At 37.1% G+C, this 24,278-nt stretch overlaps 1 protein-coding gene across 1 annotated transcript in view; it reads right to left on the reverse strand.

Annotated features, from left to right (window-relative positions):
• Positions 1 to 24,210, reverse strand: part of ABCA4 (ATP binding cassette subfamily A member 4) — a 200,937-nt gene extending 176,727 nt beyond the window's left edge. The window contains exon 1 of the mRNA XM_072644042.1: positions 14,408 to 24,210. The gene's annotated coding sequence lies outside the window, so the exon portion shown is untranslated. The remainder of the gene's footprint in view (positions 1 to 14,407) is intronic.
• Between the last annotated feature and the right edge of the window lie 68 nt (positions 24,211 to 24,278).

The raw sequence follows: 24,278 nt of genomic DNA on the forward strand, positions 1-24,278 counted from the left end.
GTATACCTCACTATTCCTTCCAATGGCACCATCAACTGAAACCCAGTTTCTCCACCAATTTGCACCTATGTTCCAGTTATGAAATGGAATATCTGATTAGATTAGATTCATCAATCTAATGAGGGGCTCTGTCACTTGGATTCAAAGGCCTGGAACTATCAGGCTCTTTTCAGACAGGTCTTCAGAGGCAGTATATTCTATCTACAATGTCTTCAGAATTCTAGCATCTTTTCAGGTCCCTCTTAATTTTATTTCAATATTTTATTTTTAATTACATGTAAAACAATTTTTAACCTTCATTTCTTACAATTTTGAGTTACAAATTCTCTCCCTCTTGCCCTTTACTCCATCCTCATTAAGAAAGCAAGCAATTTGATAAAAGGTTATATATGTGAAGTCGTGCAAAATATTTTTATATTATATTAATATAATATAATATATTATATATTATTATATAATATATAATATTATATATATTACTATATTATATAATATTATATATTATATATTATTTATATTATATATTTTATATTATATATTTTATATTATATTATATTAGTCGTGTTGTGAAAGAAAACAGACAACAAACCCAACAACAGTATGTTGGAATCTACATTCAGAATTCCATCAGTTCTTTTTCTAGAGGAAGGTAACACTTTTCAACATAGGTCCTTCAGAACTGACTTGGATCTTTGCATGGCTGAGTATAACTAAGTCATTCTCAGTTGATTACTGTACAACATTGGTGTTATTGTGTATAATGTTCTCCTGGTTCTGCTCACTGCACTTTGTCTTTCCACTTGATGTCTTTCCAGGCTTCTCTGAAGTCTGCCTGTTCATCATTTTTTATAGCACAACAGTATTCCATCACAATCATATAATACAACTTGTTCAGCCACTTAACAATTGATGGGCATCCACTCACTTTCTTTGCCATCACAAAAAGAGCTGCTAAAAATGTTTTTGTGTATATAGGTCCTTTTCCTTTTTTTAAATACTCTTTGGGATACTGACCTAGGAGTGATATTGCTGGATCATATGTGCAGTTTTATAGCCTTTCGGGCATAGTTCCAAACTGTTCTCTAGAATGGTTGGAATAGTCCACTACTCCACCAACAATCCATTAGTGTCCCAATTTTTCCACATCCCCTCCAACATTTGTCATTTTCCTTTTCTCTCATATTAGCCAATCTGATAGATGTGAGGTGATATGTTGGTATTACTCAATAGTGATTTAGAACATTATTATATGACTATAGTTTTTATTTCTTCATCTGAAAATTGCCTATTCATGTCCTTTGACCATTTATCAGGTTGGAGAATGACTCATATTTTTATAAATCTGACTCAGTTCTCTATATATTTGAGAGATGAGGCTTTTATCAGAGAAACTTGCTGCAAAAAAAAAAATTCTCCAGTTTTCTGCTCTTCTTTTAATCTTGGCTATATTGGTTTTGTTTGTGCGAAATCTTTTAAATTTGATGTAATCAAAATTATCTATTTTACATCCCATAATGATATCTCTTTTGGGTAATAAATTCTTCACTTGTTCATAGATCTGACAAGTAAACTATTTTGTGCTCCCCTAATTTGCTTATGGTATCATCCTTTATGTCTAAATCATGTACCCATTTTGATCTTATCTTGGTATATATTGTGAATTACTGGTCTATACCTAGTTTCTGCCAATCTGCCTTCCAGTTTCCCAGCAGTTTTTGTTAAATAGTGAGTTCTTGTCCCAAAAGCTTGAATCTTTGTGTTTCTCAAATACAAGATTACTATAGTCATTTCCTATTGTGTATTGTAAACCTAATCTATTGCATTGATCCACCAATATATTTCTTAGCCAGTACCAGATTGCACTGATGATTACTACTTTGTAATGAGATCTGGTATGGCTAGGTCACCTTCCTTCACATTTTTTTCATTTATTCCCCTGTGATGCATTCATTTCTTGAACTTGCAGATGAATTTTGTTATTTTTCATACCTCTATATTTTTTGGTAGTTTAGCATGGCACTGATTAAGTATATTAATTTAGGCAGAACTGTCATTCTTATTATATTGGCTCAGTCTACCCATAAGCAATTAATATTTTTCTAATTATCAAGATCTGACTTTATTCGTGTGAAGTATTTTGTAATCATATTCATCTATTTTCTGGATTTGTCTCTTGCTGCTGCACTTTGTTAGTAATATATAGAATTGCTGATGATTTACGTGGGTTTTTTTTGTATCCTGTGACTTTGCTGAAGCTATCAATTATTTCAACTAATTTTTTTAGATGATTCTCTAGTATTCTCCAAATACACTATCATATCATCTGCAAAGATGATATTTTTTTCCCTTTTGTTTCCTCACTTTCTATTCCAATTTCTTCAATTTCTTTTTCTTTTGTTATTGCTATAATTAGCATTTCTATTGTAATATTGAATAATAAATAGTGGTGATATTGGAACACTAATGCATTGTTGGTGAAGTTGTGAAGTGATCCAACCATTCTGGAGAACAACTTGGAACTATGCCCAAAGGGCTATAAAACTGTACATACCCTTTGATCCAGTAATATCACTACTAAAGGTCTGTGTTCCAAAGAGATTGTAAAAAAGGGGAAACGACCCACATGTACAAAAATATTTGTAACAGCTTTTTTTTGTTGTGGCAAAAAACTGGAAATTGAGGGGATGCCCATCAATTGGGGAATGGCTGAACAACTGTGGTACATGAATGTAATGGAATATTATTGTTCCATAAGAAATGGTGAGTAGGTGGACTTCAGAAAAACCTGAAATGAATTGCAATGAACTGCTGCTGAGTGAAGTGAGCAGGACCAGGACAATACCATATATAGTAACAGCAATATGGTAGATGACCATCTTTGTTAGATTTAGCTCTTCTGAGCAATGCAATGATTGCACTGATAATTGAGCAAAGACAATTCCAAAAGACTCATGATGAAAAATGCTATCCAGGTCCAGAGAAAGAGTTATGGAGTCTGAATGCAGATCTAAGCATACTATTTTCTCTTTTTGTTTTTTCTTTCTCATGGTTTTTCCCTTTCATTAAGATTTTTCGTTCACACCATGACTAATGTGGAAATGTTTAATATGATCATACATGTATAACCTATATCAGATTGCATGTTATTGTGGGAGGGGGAAACTAAGCAGGGGGGTGGAAATTTGGAACTCAAAATCTTATAAAAGCAAATGTTAAAGCTAAAAAGAAAAATAAACAATGATGATAATGAGCACCCTTGCTTCATTCCTGATCTTAGTGGGAAGGCTTCTAGCTTATCCCTGCCACAGAAAATATTTGCTTTTGATTTTAGATAAGTACAACTTTTAAGGAAATATTTTAAGGAAAGCTACATTTATTCCTATGCTTTCTAGAGTTTTTAATAAGAATTAGTGTTATATTTTGTCAAATGATTTTTCTGCATCTATTGAGACAATTATATGATTTTTGTTGATTTTGTTACTGATAAGGTCAGTTATGCTGCATTCCTGGTATAAATTCCACCTGCTCATAGTGTATAATGTTTGTGATATATTGTTATAATTTCCTTGCTAGTATTTTATTTAAGATTTTTGCATCAATAATCATTAGGGAAATTGGTCTACAGACTTTTTTCCTCTGTTTTAGCTCTTCCTGGCTTAGGTATCAGCACCATATTTGTGTCATAAAAAGAATTTGGTTGGACTACTTCATTGCCTATTTTTCCAAAAGTTTATATAGTGTTTGAAGCAATTGTTCTTCAAATGTTTGGTAGGATTCATCTGGTCCTGGGGATAATGTCTTAGGGAGCTCATTGATGGCTTGCTCATTTTCTTTTTAAATAGGATTACGTATTCTACTTCTGTTAATCTGGGCAATTTATATTCTTGTAAATATTTATCCATTTCACTTAGATTGTCAGATTTGTTAGCATATAATTGGGCAAAATGGCTCCAAGTAATTACTTCAATTTCCTCTTCATTGGTGACAAATTCATTTTTCATTTTTCATATTGGTAATTTGGTTTCCTTTTTCCTTTAAATCAAATCAATAGCTTATTTTATTTTTTTCCAAAACCACCTCCTGGTTTTATTTATTAGTTCAATAGTTTTATTACTTTCAATTTTATGAATCTCTCTTTTGATTTTCAGGATTTCCAATTTGGTGTTTAAATGAAGATTTTAAGTTTGTTCCCTTTCCAGTTTTAGTTGCATGCCCAGTTCATTGATCTGTTCTTTCTCTATTTTACTGAAAAACATTTAGAGATATAATATTTCCCCTAAGTACTGTTTTGATTGTATCCCATAAATTTTGGTATGCTGTCTCATTGTTGTCCCCCTCTTTAACAAATTTATTGTCACTATGATTTGTTTTTTTATTCACTCATTCTTTAGGATTGGATTATTTAGTTTCCAATGAACTTTCAATCTGTTTCCTTGGCTATTTATTGAATGTAATTTTTATTACATTATGACCTAAAAAGGATGAATTTAATATTTCTATTTTTCTTGGTTTGGAGGTTTTGATGACCTAATACAGGGTCAATCTTGTACTGTTGATAACAAGATACAGTCTTTTCTATTAACTTTTCTAAGGTTCTATTCACCTCCTTGACATCTTTCTTGTTTACTTATTGGTCAGATCTATAAAGTTCTGAGAGTGGAAAGTTGAGGTCTCCCACTACAAGTTTTATGGTCTATTTCTTCCTGTAACTCATTTAACTTTTCCTTGAAGAATTTGGATGCTACACCATCTGGTGCATATAGGTCTGGTACTGATATTACTTCATTGGCTATGGTACATTTTAGCAGGAAATAGTTTCCTTGCTTCTCTCTCTTAATTAGATCCATTTTTGCTTCTGCTTTGACTGAGATCACGATTGCTACCCCCTCCTTTTTTTCTTATTTTACTTCAGCTGAAGTATAATAGATTCTGCTCCAGTCCCTCATCTTTACTGTGTATGCCTCCCAGCTTCAAGTGTTTCTTGTAAACAACATATCGTAGGATTCTGGTTTTTAATTCACTCTGCTATCTGCTTCCATTTTATGGGTGAATTCATCCCATTCACAATTATGATTACTATATCTTTCCCTCCATCTTAATTTTCCCTTGTTTATCTCTCTCTCTCTCTCCTTCCTCAAATATTTTGCTTTTGACCACCACCTCTCCCAACATACCCTCCCTCTTTTTATTTTCCTTCTTTCCTACCTTTCCTAAATAGTAAGATAGATTTCTATGCCTGAGTGTGAACGTTACTCCCTCTTTCAGACATTTCAAATGAGAGTGAGGTTTAAATATTGCCCGTCACCCTCCACACTGACCTCGTCCTCCATTGGAAGGCATTGGAAAAACTTGCTTGCAACTCTTTTATGTGAGATTTTTTTTTTTGGAAGCATCCCATCATCGTGAATTCACATCTGGGTCCTTTATATGCACTCCGGCTAACTGCCCTAATAAGTTCTTAAGGGTTGTATGTATCATCTTCCCATACAGGAATGTAAAGAGTTAACTTCATTGAATACCATATGATTACTCTTTCATGTTTACCTTTTTAAGCTTTTCTTGAATCTTGTATTTGAAAATCAAATTTTTCTATTCAGCTCTTGCCTTCTCATAAGGAACATTTGAAAGTCCTTTCCTTCATTAAATATCCATTTCCCCCCTAAAAGATTATACTTAGTGTTGAGTAGGAATTCTTGGTTGTAACTCTAGCACCTTTGCCCTCTGAAGTATCATATCCCAAGCTCTCCAATCCTTTAATGTAGATGTTGCTAAATCTTGGATTATCCTGTGACTCCATGATATTTGAATTGTTTCTTTCTGGCCACTAGCAGCATTTTCACCTTGACCTGAGAGCTTTGGAATTTGGCTATAATGTTTCTGGGAGTTTTCATGTTGGGATCTCTTTCAGGAGGTGACTGGTACATTTTTCTGAATTTCTATTTTAACCTCTAGTTCTATGTTATCAGGGCAGGATTCCTTGATAATTTCTTTTAATATGATGCCTAGGTTCTTTTTTTATCAGTTTTTCAGGTCACTGAATCAGTCTTAAATTATCTCTCCTCAATCTAGTTCCAGTTGTTTCTCTAATGTGATTTCACCTTTTTTTCATTCTTTTGTTTGATTGATTCTTGATGTTTCATAGTGTCATTAGTTTCACTTACCCAATTCTAATTTTTAAGGAATTACTTTCTTCAGTGAGATCTTGACCTCTTCCATTTGGCCAATTCTACTTTTGAAGGAGTTATTTTTATCAGTGTTTGTACCTCTTTTTCTATTTGACCAATTATAATTTTTGAGTTGTTTTCTTTAGTGAATTATTTTACATCTTTTCCCATGTTTTGTGCTTCCTTTACCAAGCTGTTGACTCTTTTTATTACTATTGTTATTGTTTGCCAAGCCTAGAGGCCTGTGTGGGCTACCCGAGTCTTTCCTACCTGTCCCAGGTCTTCAGCTGGCCACGCCGGATGCACATATGAGAGAAAGGACGTTCCAGAGTCGAACAGGGGTTGAGCTTTATTCCAGGGAATCGGTTACAAGTGCAGGGGGAGATCTTCCTTAGGAGGAAGAGGGGGAGATTTCCTAAGGAGGCTAAGCTTAAGGGATTGGAAGTAGAAGTACAAGCGGGGAGAGAGGGGGAGGGGAGAGAGGAAAGAAAAGAAGCGGAGCCCTACTTTTCTCTTTGGCTCCACACGTGCTAAGAGAGAGCTTTCTGGCTTCCTCATTCCTACTTAATCTTCAGCCACACAGTTTGCATCTCAATACCATGCTGTTAGGTAACTAGGTGTGCTCCAATCCGGGACGACCTCGAGGGCAGGGAGACTCCACCCATCAGGTATCTCCGGGGGAGAGGCGGAAATACCCGAGCTAGCCGAGCTAGCTCAGTCTGACCTTCTCGAACCCCCGCTGTTCATGGAGGGCCTTGTAAGACTCTAAGATTTAGAAGTCCCACTTTTACCTGCCCGAGACTGTTCACACGGAATTGAGCTTCCAGTCCCAACAATTGTTCTCTTACATCACTGTCTAGTCTTTCCCCAATTTTTCTTCTCTTATTTTTAAAAAATTCTTTTTGAGGTCTTCCAGAAGTTCTATGTAGGTCTCACATCAATTCACATTGTCTTTGAGGCTTCACATGTAGCCATTTTGACAATGTTATCCGCTTCTGAGTTTGTGTTTTGATCTTCCCTGTCACCATATTAACTTTCTATGGTCAGATTTATTGTTTTGGGGGCATTTTTCCAGGCTATTTCTTGACTTCCAACTTTGTGATAAAGTTGGGCTTTACTCCTGAGGTGTAGGGGTCACTGTCTAAAACTTCAGGTTTCTTTGGGCTAGTTCTTGGGCTAAGTTTTCAGTTCTTCTGAGGTGGCATGATCTAAGGAGGGGTGTAGTCACCACTCACCTGGCCTGTGCACTGGTCTGTGAGCACCACATTGTTTTCTACCCTAGAACTGTGACTAGGATCCCTGTTCCCCTTGGCTGAGAGTTCTAGTGCTCCTCCTTGCCCTGGGACTGTGACAAGGATTCCTGCGTGGGCATTGTAACAGTCTTGCCCCCACTATGAATTAAGGGTCTTCTGTAATGTCCTTCTGATCAGTTGTCTGACTCATTTGCCATCTGTGGGTGGGGAGCTCTGGAAGTCACTGCTGTAAATTAAATTGTCCCTAAGGCCTGCTGCTGGCTGCACTGTGCAGGGGCCTGAGGCCTCATTGCTGATTTACATGGAGCTCAGGGCCTCACTGCTGTCTTACTCTGGGAGGGCAGGGTCACAATGCTGGCTTCCCATGCATGGCATGAATTGGACTATGCTCTCATTGTATCCCAGTGAAACAGATCATTTCTGCCAACCTTCTAAGTAACCTTGGGCTGGAATATTCTTTCACTGAATCCTTTTATTGGTTGTGCCATTCTAATTTTTAGGTGTTATTTTAAAGTTGTTTAAGGGTGAATGTGGGAGAAGCTGAGTGACTCCCTGCTTTTACTCTTCCATCTTGCTCAATCTCCCATTTCCCTCTTTCACAGCCCCTCTGAATGCTATGTGGAAAGTTTGCTGGATTTGGAGTTAGGAAGATACCAGAGTTTAAATTCTACAGCTGGTTAAATGTAGGTAAGATACCAAACCTCCTTGAAACTCAGTTTCTAAATCTGTAAAATAGGAGTGCTACTTGTTCTGCCTCCTTTACAGGGTCATTATGAATAAAGAACTTATAAATCTTAAAATACTATAGGAATGTGAAAATTATTTATGATCAGCCTACATCTTTGACCTTTTCTTCGTTCCCAAAAAGAATGTTAGCTGCAGAGACCATTCTGTGTTCGGGAGAAGGGGGTGGTGGGGAGGGGAATAGCTATTAAATTCTATAATTCCTCAGACATTCCTGAATGCCACAGGGTGAAGATTAATACATTTTGGCAGATCTCCGTGCCAGGTCTCTAGAGGAGTGGATTTTGTGGTGTGTCCAGCAACTGTGGAGTTTAAAGATTATTTGAAGCAAGAAGAAAATAAAAATCAGAACTTCAAAAGAATTCCATTTTCCCTAAATCCAGAATTTTCAGCAGATCTATTCAGAAGGCTTCAAACCACACTAAGGGACTGTGACAGTCAAGATTTATTACCCTAATCAAAAATATTGAAAAAATAGACCAACACTGGCTGCTTTTCAAAGTTGAACTCAGTATTTTCATTAAAATCCATTTCAAAGAGATTCACCTTTAATGCACTTGCTGCGTACTTTATGTCTTGAAATAAAGGACACTAATGGATAGCTTTGTAAAACCAGGTTTATCTCATAGAGATATAAAAGTCAATGCCAAAACCTGGAATTGTGGGATAGAAATCCCTCTAATAACATAACAACAACAAAGTAGCTAACATCTGTACTATACTTTATCAGAATGGTTGACAAATATCTCACTTGATCCTTACAACAATTTGATCCTTACAACAACTTTGTGCTATTAATGGTCCCCATTTTACATATAAGGAAACTGAAGTACACTGTGATTTACATGGTTTGTGCAGTGTCACAAAGCTTACGTGTGTGAATCAAGATTTGAACTCTGGTTCTCCAAGTTCAGCATACATTTACGAATCTCTATTATGAATTTATCCGTGAATCACCCCCTGACACAGCAGTCACTGCTAAGAAAGTATTTTGGGTCCTGCTATGGAGAAGAGGACAATAAGTTTCAATGAAAAAGCAGAAAATAGCTCTAGGTTGCTCTTGAATAGGTCTTTTAAATCTGCAACCTAAGTACATCATGTGGGCTTTTCCCAGAGCGCATCCTAGAAGGATAATAAGCTTTAGGAACCTTTCTTTTTTCCACCAACACTTGCCTGGATTAAAAAAAAAATGCAATCTGAAGACTACCCTAGACTGTTCAGAATAGTCTACGTAATGAAATGGAGACCGACTCTACTCTCTCCTCAGTCACGGAGATGGGGAGGTGGGGACGAGGAGGGAAGTTAGTGCTATCAGATCACTTGCTTATCAGTTCAGGTTTGGAAAACACCTTGGAGGACACATTCCTAGTTCATCTTGATTGATAAAGTTATCTTCCCATTCCAAAGGTATAATCTCACAACCTCATAATCTTAACAGTAGAGGGAGTGAGAATGGCATGGGCTTTAAAAAGTGAATTATGCCCTTTCTCCCCCAAAGATAAGTCTCCTTCCCAGCCCCAGGCACCCTGTAAATGCTGGCCTTGGACCAGGTTGCATCTTTAGGAATCCCTGGGAACTGAAAAGCCTGTCCCTCTAGGTTTTTGCATGCAGCCCTTTGAATCCAAACTTCACAGAACAAATGCCTTTAATAAAAGGATTTGTTCTGTAAAACTTGGACTCAGTCAAAAGGCAACATCCAAGCACCTAGGAGGCCAGCCACAGGTTCCCCACCCATGTTCTAGTACATGCTATGTACTAAAACTGAACAGGGAAAGAAAAGGAGAGAGGAAATGGAAAGAGAATGGAAGAACATAAATAGGTGCTACATGGTTATAGGAGAGTTAGACTACCTATGCCTCAAACAGTTTAGTTAGGGCCTCAGTTGGAGATATAGGAGTCTACATTAGCAAACATCTAATTTGAACACATTGAAAACTTTACTCACAGAATGTTTTGCTTTTGTTCCCCTCCCTATTACACAATTTCACAGCATCAGTTAAAACCACACACAAATACAAATTTTAAAGATCTTCCTGAGAGTCACATTTAGAGCACTGCTGGTAAACTTAGACCACGCTAGACGGTGCCAGATTGTACAGCAGTAATCTCTTTAATTAGATTATAAATTATATTTGAAGTCAAGTCAATGTTTTACTCAAGCATTTCTTTTAGCACAGTCTGACCTACTTACATTCAGATTAGAGGGTGGGATTTGTGAAAACATTCCCAATGAGCTTTTTCAGAGAATGGCAGGATAACTGGTTTTAAAACCAGAAATGCCTATTTCCAATAGGCAAGGGCAATACCTTTTGAAGACAGCATAAATGACTTAGTTAAAATTAGATTACAAATCTTATTTTTAATAAACATTCGTCCTAAGTCTGGAGGAAGCAAACTCCCTGATGATGAAAGTCAGTATGCCTTTGACAATGATTTCCCCCTTCATTTTCAGGAAGCTAAAGGAGAAAAGGTCAAGAAGGTCAGAGTAGATGAGTCACCACTCCTGACCTAAGGAGCTGAGCTATGGCTAGACTGTTAAGCCAGGAGTTCTCAGACTGGAGAGGTGGGAGGGCAAACATCTGAAATTTCCTTTCAGATCCTTCATTTAAGGAGGGCTCCCAGGGCAGTCAGCTCAACATTTACCTCCAGACTGCTCTCCTGACCTTCATATTACTAAGTCCAGAAACTCATCTAGCAAGATCACATCAATCTAAAAATTCACTTGTCTGCCCCAGGATTCCTCCCTCCCTCAGATTGGAGAGGATGGAAAGGTAGACATTGGAGAGTGTCTGCCAGATCCTCCATTTAAGGAGAGTGCTCCAGGGCAGTATTTCATCACTCCACCCCACCCCCCAGCCCAACTGCTGGACCTCATCTTGGCACTTTGCTGGGTACCCTCTTCCAGTTTCTTTATTGTATTGTCTTCTCCCATTAGATTATGAGCTCTCTGAAAGCTTTGTTATTCAGTTGTGGTGAAGATACTAAAGTAGTTTGTCATTTCCTTCTCCAGTTCATTTTACAGATGGGGAAACTGAGGCAAACAGGGTTAAGTGACTTGTCTAGGGTCACAGGTTACAAAGCTAGATTTGAACGTAGGAACTGTATCCACTGCACTATGAAGCAGCCCAATAGAGAGAAGGCATACTGATTAAGAGGCTTAGGAAAGGCTTCTTATGGAAGATAGGATTTTAGATGGGACTTCAAGGAAATGGATTTGAGGAAGGAGGGTGCATCAGTCATGGCAGACAGCCAGTGAAAATGCCTAGAATCAAGATGGAGTGTCTTCTGCAAGGAACAGCAAAGAGGCCAAGATCACTGGATTGTGGAGTATGTAGAACTAAGGTATAAGAAGGCTGAGAAGATAGGAGGGTGCTCAAATGTTGAATTCCAAACAGAGCATTTTATATTTGATCCTGAAGGTGAAGGGCAATTGAGTTGAAAAGTGGTCTCAGATACTTACTAGCTGTGATCTTGGGCAAATCATTAAACCTTGTTTGCCTCAGTTTCCTCACCTGTAAAAGAAGTTGGAGAAGGAAATGGCAAACCAGTCCAGTATCTGTGCTAAGAAAACCCTGAACGGAGTCACAAAGAGTTGGATGCAACTAAAATGACTGAAGATCAGTAACAAAAACCTGGAGGTGATAGGGAACCGTTGGAATTTACTGAATAGACGACGATACATGGTCAGATCTCTGCATTAGAAAGATCAATCTGACATCTGAGCCAAGGATGGATTGGAATGGTGAGAGATTCATGTGATTTGATAATCAGACAGTCACATCATTACAGAAAGAAGGTACAGATATGACAAAAGCAAAATCCCTGTGGTGAGATAGGCAGTCTACTTTTGAAAAATTTATCAATCATCTCCCCTCTTCCACCTTTTCCCTACTCACCCTTAGTGAAATAACAAGCCAAACTCTGATCTCGAACATTAGCTTCATCTCATCAAACCATAGCTGTCAGACTTCTGAATTGCTGGTTGGAACATAATAAGTGATCTATATTTTTACCCCATAACCAAGGGGGAAGACTTTTACTTGACATTTTTTTCCATACTTAATGGACTCATGCAGGTGCTCAAGGCTTAAGTGGAAAGGAGAACTCTTATTTCTGAGGATTAACATGCTAAGAAACTTTTTCATCATGAGTTTGAGTGAAGCACAAGGTCTTTAATAATAATTTAAGTATGAAAATTTCAAACAATTGAGTAGGATTCTCATGTATCCCCTTGCCTTGGTGCCCCTCTTCTTTAGGAAAAAATTAAAGAAACCACTAATGGAATCCTAAGACAAAGTGTGAGGCTGTTAAGGGGCCTTAGTGCTTACTAATATTGCTTTTAAAACAAAAACTTGGAGTCAGAAAGATCTTGATTAAGATCCTGCCTCAAATACTAGCTTTGTGATCCTGGGCAAAACATTTGCAGTCTCTGGACCTTAAGTTTCCTCAACTGTAAAATGAGAGGGTTGGATTAAGTGGTTTCTGTGATTTCTTCCTAAATCTACGGTCTCCTGGACAAGTTACTTAACTTTTCTGTGCCTCAGTTTCCTCATCTGTAAAATGAGAGTTCATCTTTAAGGTCTCTGATTTCCCTTTTACATCAAGATCAATGAACTTATGATCCAGAAGATTTTTTTGCCTTCCCCACAGTGGCTAGTGCAAAGATCAAGTATTTATTCATCAAGATGACTATCTCAACCATCAGATTCTTAGAAAGAGCTCTATAAATGCCAAGAGCCAAAAGAGGCAGACCATTTTTCTGGGTTCCTGCTGGAACAGGTCAATTTTCATCACTCTTCCTATAATAAAAGATATTTAGAAGGAGTATTTGATTTTTTAAATTCATTTAACAAATAATTCTGTCTTGCTCATCTCTACATACAGACTCAATAACAAACATCTGCCCACCCTAGCCCAGCATGGCATATCCTTTAAATTGCTTTTTTTTAAAAAATGTCTTAGTGTATGATTTGCTAGTCCATGAAACTAACATAAAATTCAAATTTATGAATTGTACTGTATCGTTTGAGTGCTTTTTTAAAAATTGAGACCCAAATTTTTTCCAGGTTTAGCAATAAACTATAATAAGGCAAAATCCTTTATCTCTATTTCCAAATAATATGCAAGTGCAATACCAAACGAGTATTTTCTTCATTTTTTTAAAACTTAGTCCCTAAGGCTTCTAATATTTTCCGAGCAGTGAACTACCATTCTTACAAAGTTGGCTATTTGATTTCACAAAAACCATCTGAGCATCAAATATGCAAAATAAAATTAAAAAACATTTCATTTGGCCATTGTTTCCCCCTTTAATTTTATGTAGCCTATTTTCAAATAGATTTTTTTCAATATGATTCAATTTTCTCATGTTCAAATATGTTTATTTTATTAAGCATCTAGTAATGTAAGTGGTATGTTAGGTATGAAAAACTACATAAACACAGTGCCCTCCAGGAATTTACAATATATTACAGACAACAGTGGTATAGATGTAATTCAGAATAAAAACCATAATACAGGACAGGAATATATAAAACCAATTAAGAGAGGAAAGTAGATGTCATTTAGGGATCAAAAGAGTGCAGGGGTAGCTATTTAATTGGGACAAAAATTGGAAAAATTGTTGTAGATGTTCTAGATACTGCTGGTGGGAAATACTCCAATCACTATTTTTAGAACAAATATTAAGGATTCCTTCAATTTTTTCAAAATAAAGGTTAGTCTTTATATATACCTGTATATATGTGAAAATGGGTATTTGTTTTCAAAGAAAATACCTCAATTCTCTGATTCTACTTGGTTTTGACATGATTACTACCATATTAAAAATAAAAAGTTATACAAAATACAATTCCATTGGAACTTCTTAACTTTTCCTAGAGAACTTTTTTTTTAAAGGGCACAAAGACAAAGGATATGTGAGCATCCTAGCTAATTGTTCAAATTTTTAATACTTAAATTATCATTGAAGACCCTGTGCCTCTCTCAAACAATCCTTGTACCAGAAATCTACTAATTCTCCAGGTTTGCCATGGAGAACATTGATTTAGGGAGGTTTTGAGGTCAGTGACAGCCAGGACTTGGTTACATAACAGAAGTATAAACAACTAGACTCTGAAAAGGGCCACATCATCATCTAGTAAAAGTGAAACCATAGCATGCCATGCACATATAAACACGTATACACATTCACACACATACACAGGCACATGTACATCTACATGTATGTAAAAATTAAAATCTTACCTCATGTAAAATCAAATCCTACAGCCTTTTTGATTAATGAGAAAGTTTCTGAAGAGCTATTGAGAAAACGGTTTCTCTAGGGCAGCGAGCTGAAATATTCAGCTCAATTCTAAGTAGATTTCTTTAATCACTAAGCTTTTACTGTGTCAGCTCTCTGATTAAGCACTGCCACATAAGTATGTGATGGACATATTCTAATAGAGATGATGTGGACGCTGGCTTTTCCCTCAATTGTTTCTGTAGAAAGTACATCAGACAATACCACCAACACTACTGGCAGTAATTCTAATGAGACTTCATTTAACAATACACAAAAACTCCTCTGGTCTTGATCAGTAGGCTTGCTGGTGATAGCATTTAGTTGTTATTTCTTGGCAGCAGGAAGTAAGATGCAATAGAGAATCAGGATCGCTTTCTATCCACTAGTTTCCATATTGGCATCTTAAAAGGTGGATACTTCTAGGCAAGCCAAGGAAAATATGGTCTTAAAATTAGACAGCATGTAGAAGTAGGAGCGAGGAACCTACATTAAATTTTCTATGAAAGCTGTTGATTTTGCAGTTCATAATACTTTTTTCTCAAAAGAGATAAAATAAATGCCAAACAATGGTAAACTATAGAATGCCAACTGAATCCTAGTGATTTATTTAGGGAGGCAATACCTGTTGGAGCAAAGTCAAAATTCATACTGAATCATAAGAATTAAAGTGAAGAGATATGAGCACTCAGTTGAGACCCAACATCTACTTGACCTACTTAAATAGGTGACAACAAGAAATGGAAAATCAATCAAAGAAAAAACTATCACCATTTTCTGAGGAACTAGTGGAGGAACTGAGGAATTTTCAAATTAACTGGTAGAAATCAATGACCACCACTAATAAGGCCAATTGGGACCGCCTCCACCAGCAAACACTCGTTCTTCTTTTCAAACAGTGAAATATAGCAGCCACAGATAGTATCAGTTTAGAATATAAAGTTGTTTGTACCATCTTGTAGAGAAAGAAAATGGAAGACTGAGGAGCTTCATTCCATAAAGCAGTGAAAGGAAAAGCCCATTTACAAACAGCTCAGGGGGAGAGAGAGAGAGCAAATCACTCCAGTAGGCAGAAACTGGAAGGTCAGTAGATGAAAAAATGGAAAAGATGTGTCAAGATATCTATAACAAACTATTTCTCCATGTATCAATTGGAGGTACTACATCTAGATTTTCTCATCAAAGTTCCTGATGTTCTTCTACTTGGAAATGGCACTCAAGAAAACCAAACTGGGAAGAACAACTGGACCAAGCATATAGAGAAGAGATCTTATATGGCTGGAGACAAAATTTTGATGACATGGAGGGAATGGTTCTTAAGATATTCTTTATTATCCTGCTTGAGTCTATCTCATCTTAGGAAAATTTCAAATACCCTTAAATTAATTCACCTTAATGTTCTCAACAGAGAAAGAAAGAATAGTAACTTGACTGTAACCAGTCAACAAGAGCATCCTAGTCAATTCTTTGAATTTTTTAATACCTAAATTATCATTAAAGACCCTGTGCCTCTCTCAAACTCAATATGGTAAGATTAAAAGGGGTCTGCTACAATCCTTGCACCAGAAATCTTTTTTCCCTTCAGATTTGCCATGGAGTCAAATTAACAAGGATCTATCAAGCCAGACACCATACCACGTTCATCTCTACTACCTTCTCCCATCTACAACACCTCCTCACCTATTAATAATAAGCCAACTTCCAAGCTAATTGTCCTGATAACTTGATATAATTCCAGGGCATCTTAACTTTAAAGACACTTCTTGTATCTCATATACTAAGGCTGCATATTAAATAAACAGCAACATCACCTCAAGGATTGTCTCTGTTCCTTAGGAAGAAACTAAGAAAGCATTCAGAAGGCAGGAAGTTAACTCCAACCACAACACCCTTTGTCAAACCTTACCAAAGCCTCTGTATGTATTTGCTACAGCTTAAGAGTGTTGAAGAAGGTGGGATACAGATACTAAAGCACTGGTAAACAAGGAACACTACTTCTACTTGGAGTCAAAAAATGGAACACACATGACAGACTGACTCACCTTCTAAGAGGCTGCTGAATACCTATGCCTGTCTTCCAGTGTTACCTTCTTATACTACTCAATTTTTACACAAGTTACAAGTAATATTTTCTCATAGGAAAACAGCAATATATAGCAAAGCAAAGTCCAAACAGAAACATGACCTTGATCTCAACTCACATGGTAAACAAATTTGAGTAGCAAGGAAATTACCTTTCAAATCTATGGATAGGAAAAGAGTTCATAACCAAAGAAGGTACAGAGATGATCATGGAAAATAAAATGGGCAAGTTTTCCAAATCTCTATTACAGAAATGCAAATTAAAGCAATCTTTGAGTTTCCACTGCATACTCATAAGATTGGCAAAGTTGAAAATAATGGAAAATGACAGATGTTGGAAGGGTTATGAAAAAACTTCAATGGACTATTGGTGGTGGTATAAAGTGGTTGATCCATTTTGGAAATTTGGAATCATTTGAAACAATGCCCCCAGTTGCTAAACTACACTTAAACTCTGATTCAATAAAACTAATATTGGGCGTATATTCTAAAAAGACCAAATAATAAGGAAAATAATCCATATGCACTATATAATTATTGTAAAGACAAATAACTATGAAAAACTTAAGAACTACGACCAATACAATGACCAATCAGAATAAAGCACATCATTCACATAATGACAGATGTGCAATAGACTCACAGTACAGTTTGGAACACATTTTCTGGATAAGGCTAATGCAGGAATTTGTTTTGACGATGTGTATGTTTCAGAGCTCCACCCCCCTCCCAATAGACACACACACACACACACACACACTTCTGTTTTTCTAATGAGGGAAGGAAGAAGGGAAACAAAATAGGTATTTAAGTAAAAAATAAAATATTGAGTGCAAAGTGGCTCAATGATACTAAAACAATGGAAGAAACTTCAGTTCAGAAGGAGACATAGATAAGCAGGGCAATAACTGGGAATAGCCATGTTAAATTTGAAATATATTTTTTAAAAAACGAAGCTGTACAAAGAGGTGTAAAACCATAAAATCCTCTTTTTCTGTTCTTTGCATAAGGAAAAGGTTTATTCATAATAAAAGGGAAAAAAATCAAATTGATTTGAATGGTAAATGGGTATCAACATAATCTACTCAAAGAGTAAGCAAACATTTCATTTGAAAAAGGACTTCAATAGGACTGTCACAATTAGATATTTAAAACTGACACTGTAGAAAATATGAAGCAATGCAAGACTAGACAACGTGCAGTTTCTTAGAAAACTGAATAGTTACATAAAATAATTGAAGGCAGTTTCATCTAACAAAACTTTGGCTATGGTAACCCAGACAAAATTTGTCCATGACTATCTTTTAGAAACTTTAATGCCCACATCTAGAAAATGGGCAAAGATGAGGGAAATAAAGGGAACAGTCAACATTGGAAGGTTTGCATAAAGATAGGCACACCAAAGCATTGTTGGTGGAGCTGTGAATTGCTAAAAACCACTCTGAAAAGTAATTTTGAATCACAGACATACCCTGGAGATATTGCAGGTTCAATTCTAGACTACCTCAATAAAAGACTCACATGGATGTTTTATTTCCCAGTGCAAATAAAAGTTATGTATGCACTATAGTCTATTAAGTGTTCAATAGCATTATGTATAAAAAAGTTTACATATCTTAATTTAAAAATGCTTTATTGATAAAAAATTCTAAGCATCACAGCCTTCATTGAGTTGTCGCCTGCTGACTGATAATGGTGGTATGGTGGTGGCTGCTGAAGGTTGTGGTTGCTCTGGCAATTTATTAAAATAAGACAAAGATGAAGTTTGCTGCCTTGGTTAACTCTTCCTTTCACTTGAAAGCCTACAGGCCATTATAGGGTTATTAATTAATCTAATTTCAATATTGTTGTATTTCGGGAAATAGGGGAGCCCAAGGAAGAGAGGGAAACAGACGGGGGAAGGCAGATAAACACAACACTCAGTACACATACAACATTTATAGATTAAGTTGTCTTATATGGGTGTAGTTTGTGGCTTCTCAAAACAATTACAATAGTAACATCAAAATCACTAATCATAGAGCACGAAAGACACAATAATAACAAAAAATTTTGAAATATTGCGAGAATTACCTGACATAGAGACACTATGTGAGCAAAGGCTGTTGAAAAAATGCTGAGGAAAGACTTGCTTGACAGAAGGATGCCACAAAACTTAAATTTGCTAAAAAAACCCAAAAAACCAACCCCCCCCCAAAATCCTGCAATATTTGTGAAGTGTAATAAAGCAAATGTAATAAAATGAGTTATGTGTGTATTTAATCAGTCAATAAACATTTATCATGCACCTACCGTGTGCCAGATATTGTGCCAAGAAAGGTACAAAAGAAATTCCCTGACTTCAAGGAGCTCACCGTAAATGGAGACAAAATGCAAACAACTATGTATAAATAAGATTTATCCAGGATAAACACAGAATAGTCAATCCAGAGAAGGCACTAGAATGACATGAGATTGGGAAAGCCTACCTGGACTGGAAAGAAGCAAGGGGAGCTAGAAGGAAAAGATAAGGAAGGAAAGCATTCCGTACTCTTGGAATCAGATTCCACTGCTGGGCATATATTCTAAGGAGAGGTCACTGATAATAAGAAAGGTGCATTCTTTCTTTCTATACATACATACACACATGAAAATTTATAGTAGCATTTTTTGTAGTAAAATAATCAAAAATAAGACACGCTTATTGATTGGGAAATGGCCAAATTAAAGAACATGTCAAGTTAAGCCAAGAATGATTTATTAAGGAATTACTATGTTCTAGGTACTGTGTCAATCATTGGGGCAACAAAGAAAGCCCTCCCACTGCTGCATCCTACCCCCCCAAAAAAGGAATGTAATTGAATATTACTACACTGGGAAAAAAAAAAAACAATGAATATGATGAATATAGGGAAGTATAGAAAGTTTTACATGAACTCAAAGTTAAGGGGAAGAAAGCAGAGACAGGAAAACACGATACATAGTGTCTATACTATAAATTAGAAGAACTACCAACACAAACCAAAACTACATGTTGTGAAAGTAGAAACAAGAAGGACGGACCTAAGGAAGAAATGAATAGACACCTCTCCTCTTCTTTTTGTAAAGTTTAGGGTCCATAGGTTTGAAATATGAATGTCAGGTTTTTTCAAAGTAGTTGATTGGTTTTACTCAATTTTAATTTTTCATTAAAAAATCGTTATAAAGATGCTTTTCTTGGAGGAGGTAAGAGGAAGTAAAGGGGGAAACCTAGGTGATATAGAAACAGAAAATATATAGGCTTTTCATTCAATTTTTTAAAGTTTTAATAAGCAGAGTTAAAGGGTATTCCAAGGTCTTAAATCAAAGCTTAGGCATGCACTAAGACTATCTATCTGCTTTCAATCTAAGGTTCACTTTGCTGTAATAAAGGGAATGTAATCAAGGATATTTTTAGCAGCATCTGGAGCCAATTGCACACTGAATGAATAACTTGTCATGAAGTTTATTGTGCCCACTTAACAGCTAAGCTTTCTAAACACTCTGTGGCAAGGGAGCACTATCAGAAAGATTTTTAGAATGGGTGGGTCACTTAAAATGTTAATGAAGGGAGAAAAGTTAAATGGTATCAAGGAAATGATGTATCTATCACTCAGTGATATATTTTTATGTACCCTCCATACAAGTTTCACTCCCATTTCTCAACCTGTCAGAGAGCGGACCCTGGCTTCTCCAAAGATCTGTCAGAGTTCAGTGGCATTCTGGTAGTGTGTTCAGTCCTATCATGTTGGAAAGGCGTGTCCCAGGGACAGACTGTGTCTACTGTCCAAAGCCCAGGCTTTGCCACTGGCAAACTGTTGGGTAACAAATACTTTACACAAGGCAATTTGTGAAAGTAAAGTAAAACATAAGATGTAACTACCTAGATTCAATCAGCTATAGATATCTGGAGGCCCCAGTGCAAAGGCAGACATAGGGGAGGATGACAAATATCTGTAGCTAACTTTTTTCTCTGCAACCGTCAGACATTCACTACCACATCTGGGTTCTGTCCTCCCAGTTTCTCATAAGGAAATAGAAATGGCAACAGAGAAAACTAGACCGCATCAAAGTATCCCTACCCAGAAGAGTTCAGGGTCAGGAGACACTTGAAGACACTGAGAGATTGATTCTAAAGATATCTTGCAATCTGTTATCTATTGCACAAGATGAAGCAATTTCAAATACCTGAAAATCCATTCACCTTAATTTCCCCAACAAAGAAGGCAAGAACAGTTTCTTAACTATGACACACCCCTAGTGCAGTACTTATTAACTGTACATACACTTCCCATGAAGCTTTCTGGTGGCTCTTGATCTCTTTCTGAGAATTCATCGCTCCTACATTGAACTAAATGCCAAATGTGGTCCTGGCCTTAGTAATAGACCAACCTCCAGGCTAACTGCCTCCATAATGTGATATGGTGCCAAGTTGTCCAACCTCGTGTACACTGTTGTATATGAGATAAGTGGCAACATCCCTTCACAGAGTGCTTCTATGTTCCTTAGGAGGCAACAAGTCTTCACAGAAAGCAGAGAGCTAGCTAATCCCAACTACAGCACCAATAACAAACCTTTGGCTGAGACTGTTCTGCTGGGCCATACTTTGCATGTGAGGACAGAGGATGGGGATGATGATACTAAAACAATGGCACCAAGGAGAAATTCCTCTCACAAAGTGCAACTTCTGATATCAGCTGAACAACAGCTTCCCCACAGGCTAGCTCCCTGCAAACCTCTACCTCGTTTTCATACCAATTTCAAGCAATGTTCATTCATTTGATTAAATAAATTTTTAAATTATAAAGGTAGTTCTAGGGGCAGATATCTTCATTTTTCAGGGCCCAGACGTGATACAGTATTTTCTATATGTCTGTATCATAGGGAATATTATGCTCAACAGTATACAAAAATACTCAGACTTCATTTAGCCTACTTTTTAAAGGCCATGTAATAGGAATAATAAAATACCCTTTCATATAAAATCAGAAGTTGGTGTGGCCTGAAAGGTAAAGGGAGCAATGCCTTAGATGAGTTGGACTTCTTTTCAGACACATCCTACAACAACAGCCACAGCCATGGGGCAGGTCCTTTAGCTTCTTAGGGTAAACTACAAATAAGTTGCTGATCTATATCCCTGGTAGCAGTTTCTATCTGCAACTTTCCAACACAGATACATTATCAGATCCAAGTTAACAAAAATTTTTATAAACATAATTTCCTGATCTCTCCTCCAAGTTATTTTCCCAAAATGCATGAATCCAAGTATTTATTACAAAACATGTGGTGAAAACTTAATGAGACCCAAAGTCCTTAAGTTAAAAAAGCAACATGTCCTTGAAACATGTTAATAAAAAACCACAAGTCCTTTAAATAGGTTGAAAAGTTAGGCTATTTTAACAATTGTAACATAAAAACACCAAATACAAAGTGAGTATATCAGATGCACATACTAAAAGGAGATCATTCTATTCATTTGAGCCATACTCTGTACTCAATTTTAGATAAACTGAACAAAACACAGCAAACTAAACTGGAGATTCACTGACTTAAAAAACTGGGAGTTCTAGTACTATTCCCAATCCCAAGGGGTCAACGCTGATGCTCCAACTTCTAAGGAGACTAGAGGGAACATGCCATGGAGGAAGTATTGTACTTAGCTTCAATCCCTGGAGACCATGCTTCTTCACCTCGGTGGCATTTCCCCCTCAGCCAGCCACTCTAAACAAGATCTTCCTAACACTTGCCTCGGAAAAACTATACCTCTCAATTACATGTGACCATCCTTCTTCAGCTTGGTAATTTTCTGCCCTCCTCTACTGAACACATACTATCACCCCTTCTACCAGTGGCTCTGACAATTGTCACTGTTGATACAACACTACCATTACCTCTAGAAAAGAAGTTACAATCAACTGCCCCATCAATCTACTAATGCTCAAAATCCCTGAACTTTCAGGACAAAAAGGCCCTTTCCATGATGACCACTTCCTTCGCTGTTGTCTGCCCCACTTAGAAACCCAGTAATCTAAGACATGATAAGACAAAAATCAAGACAACACGTGAAAGTCCAAGATGAAGTGAAAGACGCTGGCATCTTTGGTAACTGATCAAGCTCTAAACTCAGAGTACCTGCTTCTGCCACTTTCATGGCCCATTGAGAAACATGTTCATACCTACCTATTCTACCAGGGAAGCCTTCACATGCTTGAGGTATACAACTGCCTAACTCTCCTGTGGGTTTCTCGGCAGTTACCCTCAAATACTACTCAAACTGTAGCCCATCTGTTGAGATGGTTTCCCACAGTGTTGCTGAGGTCCATGCTACAGTTTCTTGGAGCCACAGGTGAGAGCTGGGTGGCAGGTGGACATCAAAGGTGGATGAGCAACCTTGAAAAGGGCTTGGTGAGCCTCTACATCAGAGATGCTAGTCTTCTCTGAAGAACTCATAAAACTATTGCTGCTTAGAAAAGTTAATCAGTATTGTACAACAGTTTTGTGACACCATGACTGCAGTTTGTCTGGATAAAGGACGATGCTGTTGCACTTTCCCTGTCACCAACGGAGTGAAGCAGGGCTGGCTCTAGGATTGTTCTAGCATGATGTTTTCAGCGATGTTGTCAGACAACCTTCAATGAGGAAGAAAACCACACCAAATGGAGGGAAAATTATTTCACTTGAAAAGGCTACAATAAAAGTCAAGACAGAGTTGTTGTATGACTTTTCTGTACATTCAGTGTAGCTTCTGAGGCTGAGATGCAATGGAAGTATGGATTGGTTTTCTGCTGCTTGTGCTAATTTTGGCCTAATGATTAACAGCAAGAAAAGAGATTCTCTACCAACCAGCACCACAGCATCCATACAAGAAACCATGAATTAACAGCAAATGAAGAAGTTTTGAATGCTGTCGGTAAGTTCACTTACCTTGGTAGTATACTTTCCAGGGATGGATGCATTGCCAATGAGGTTATGCATACATTGTCAGAGCTAACTCAGTGTTTGGGAGGCTCTGAAGGAAAGTGTGGGACAGAAGAGGTATTAGACTGACTACCAAATTGAAGGCCTACAGAGCTGTCATGCTGACCTCATTGTTGTATGCCTGTGAAAACTGAACAGTCTACCAGAGCCATGCCAGGAAACGGAATTGCTTCCATGTGAATTGTCTTAGAAAGATTCTGAAGATCATGATCATCTTGCAAGGTAAAGCACAGGAGACTAAGGTCCTTTCTTGAGCTGAACTGTCATGCATTCAAACTCTACAGCAGAGAGAATGCCAATGGACTGGCCACAGTGTTGTAATGCCAAATGTACATTTGCCTAAAAGAATATTTTGCTCTTAATATGGTGGTCAGAAGAAGCAATACAAGGACATTCTCAAGGTTTCTCTGAAGAACTTTGGTGCTGATTCTGAGACATCAAAGACAATGTCATAGCCTCATCCAGCATATCCTGCCAGCATCAAAGAAGGTGCTGTGCTTTATGAGCAAAACACAATTGTGGTAGTTCAAAAGAAACATGAGATGCACAAATGTAGGGACATCTCCCTCCCAAATGATGATACAGACTATTTGTGCCCAAATTGTGACAGAACCATGATCAGCCACAGTCAGACATACTGTAAATGACCCCAACTTCAGGAAGTCATTTTGGTCCTCTTCCAGCATGAAGAACAAAGAACAACAATAAGAATCTAAATCACATCATTTTAGGGATTAGGAGATCTTAAGTCTGATTTTTAAAAAGGTAGTTAGTAAG

Source organism: Notamacropus eugenii, chromosome 2, assembly GCF_028372415.1.
Source record: "Notamacropus eugenii isolate mMacEug1 chromosome 2, mMacEug1.pri_v2, whole genome shotgun sequence".
Classification (NCBI taxonomy): Eukaryota; Metazoa; Chordata; class Mammalia; order Diprotodontia; family Macropodidae; genus Notamacropus; species Notamacropus eugenii.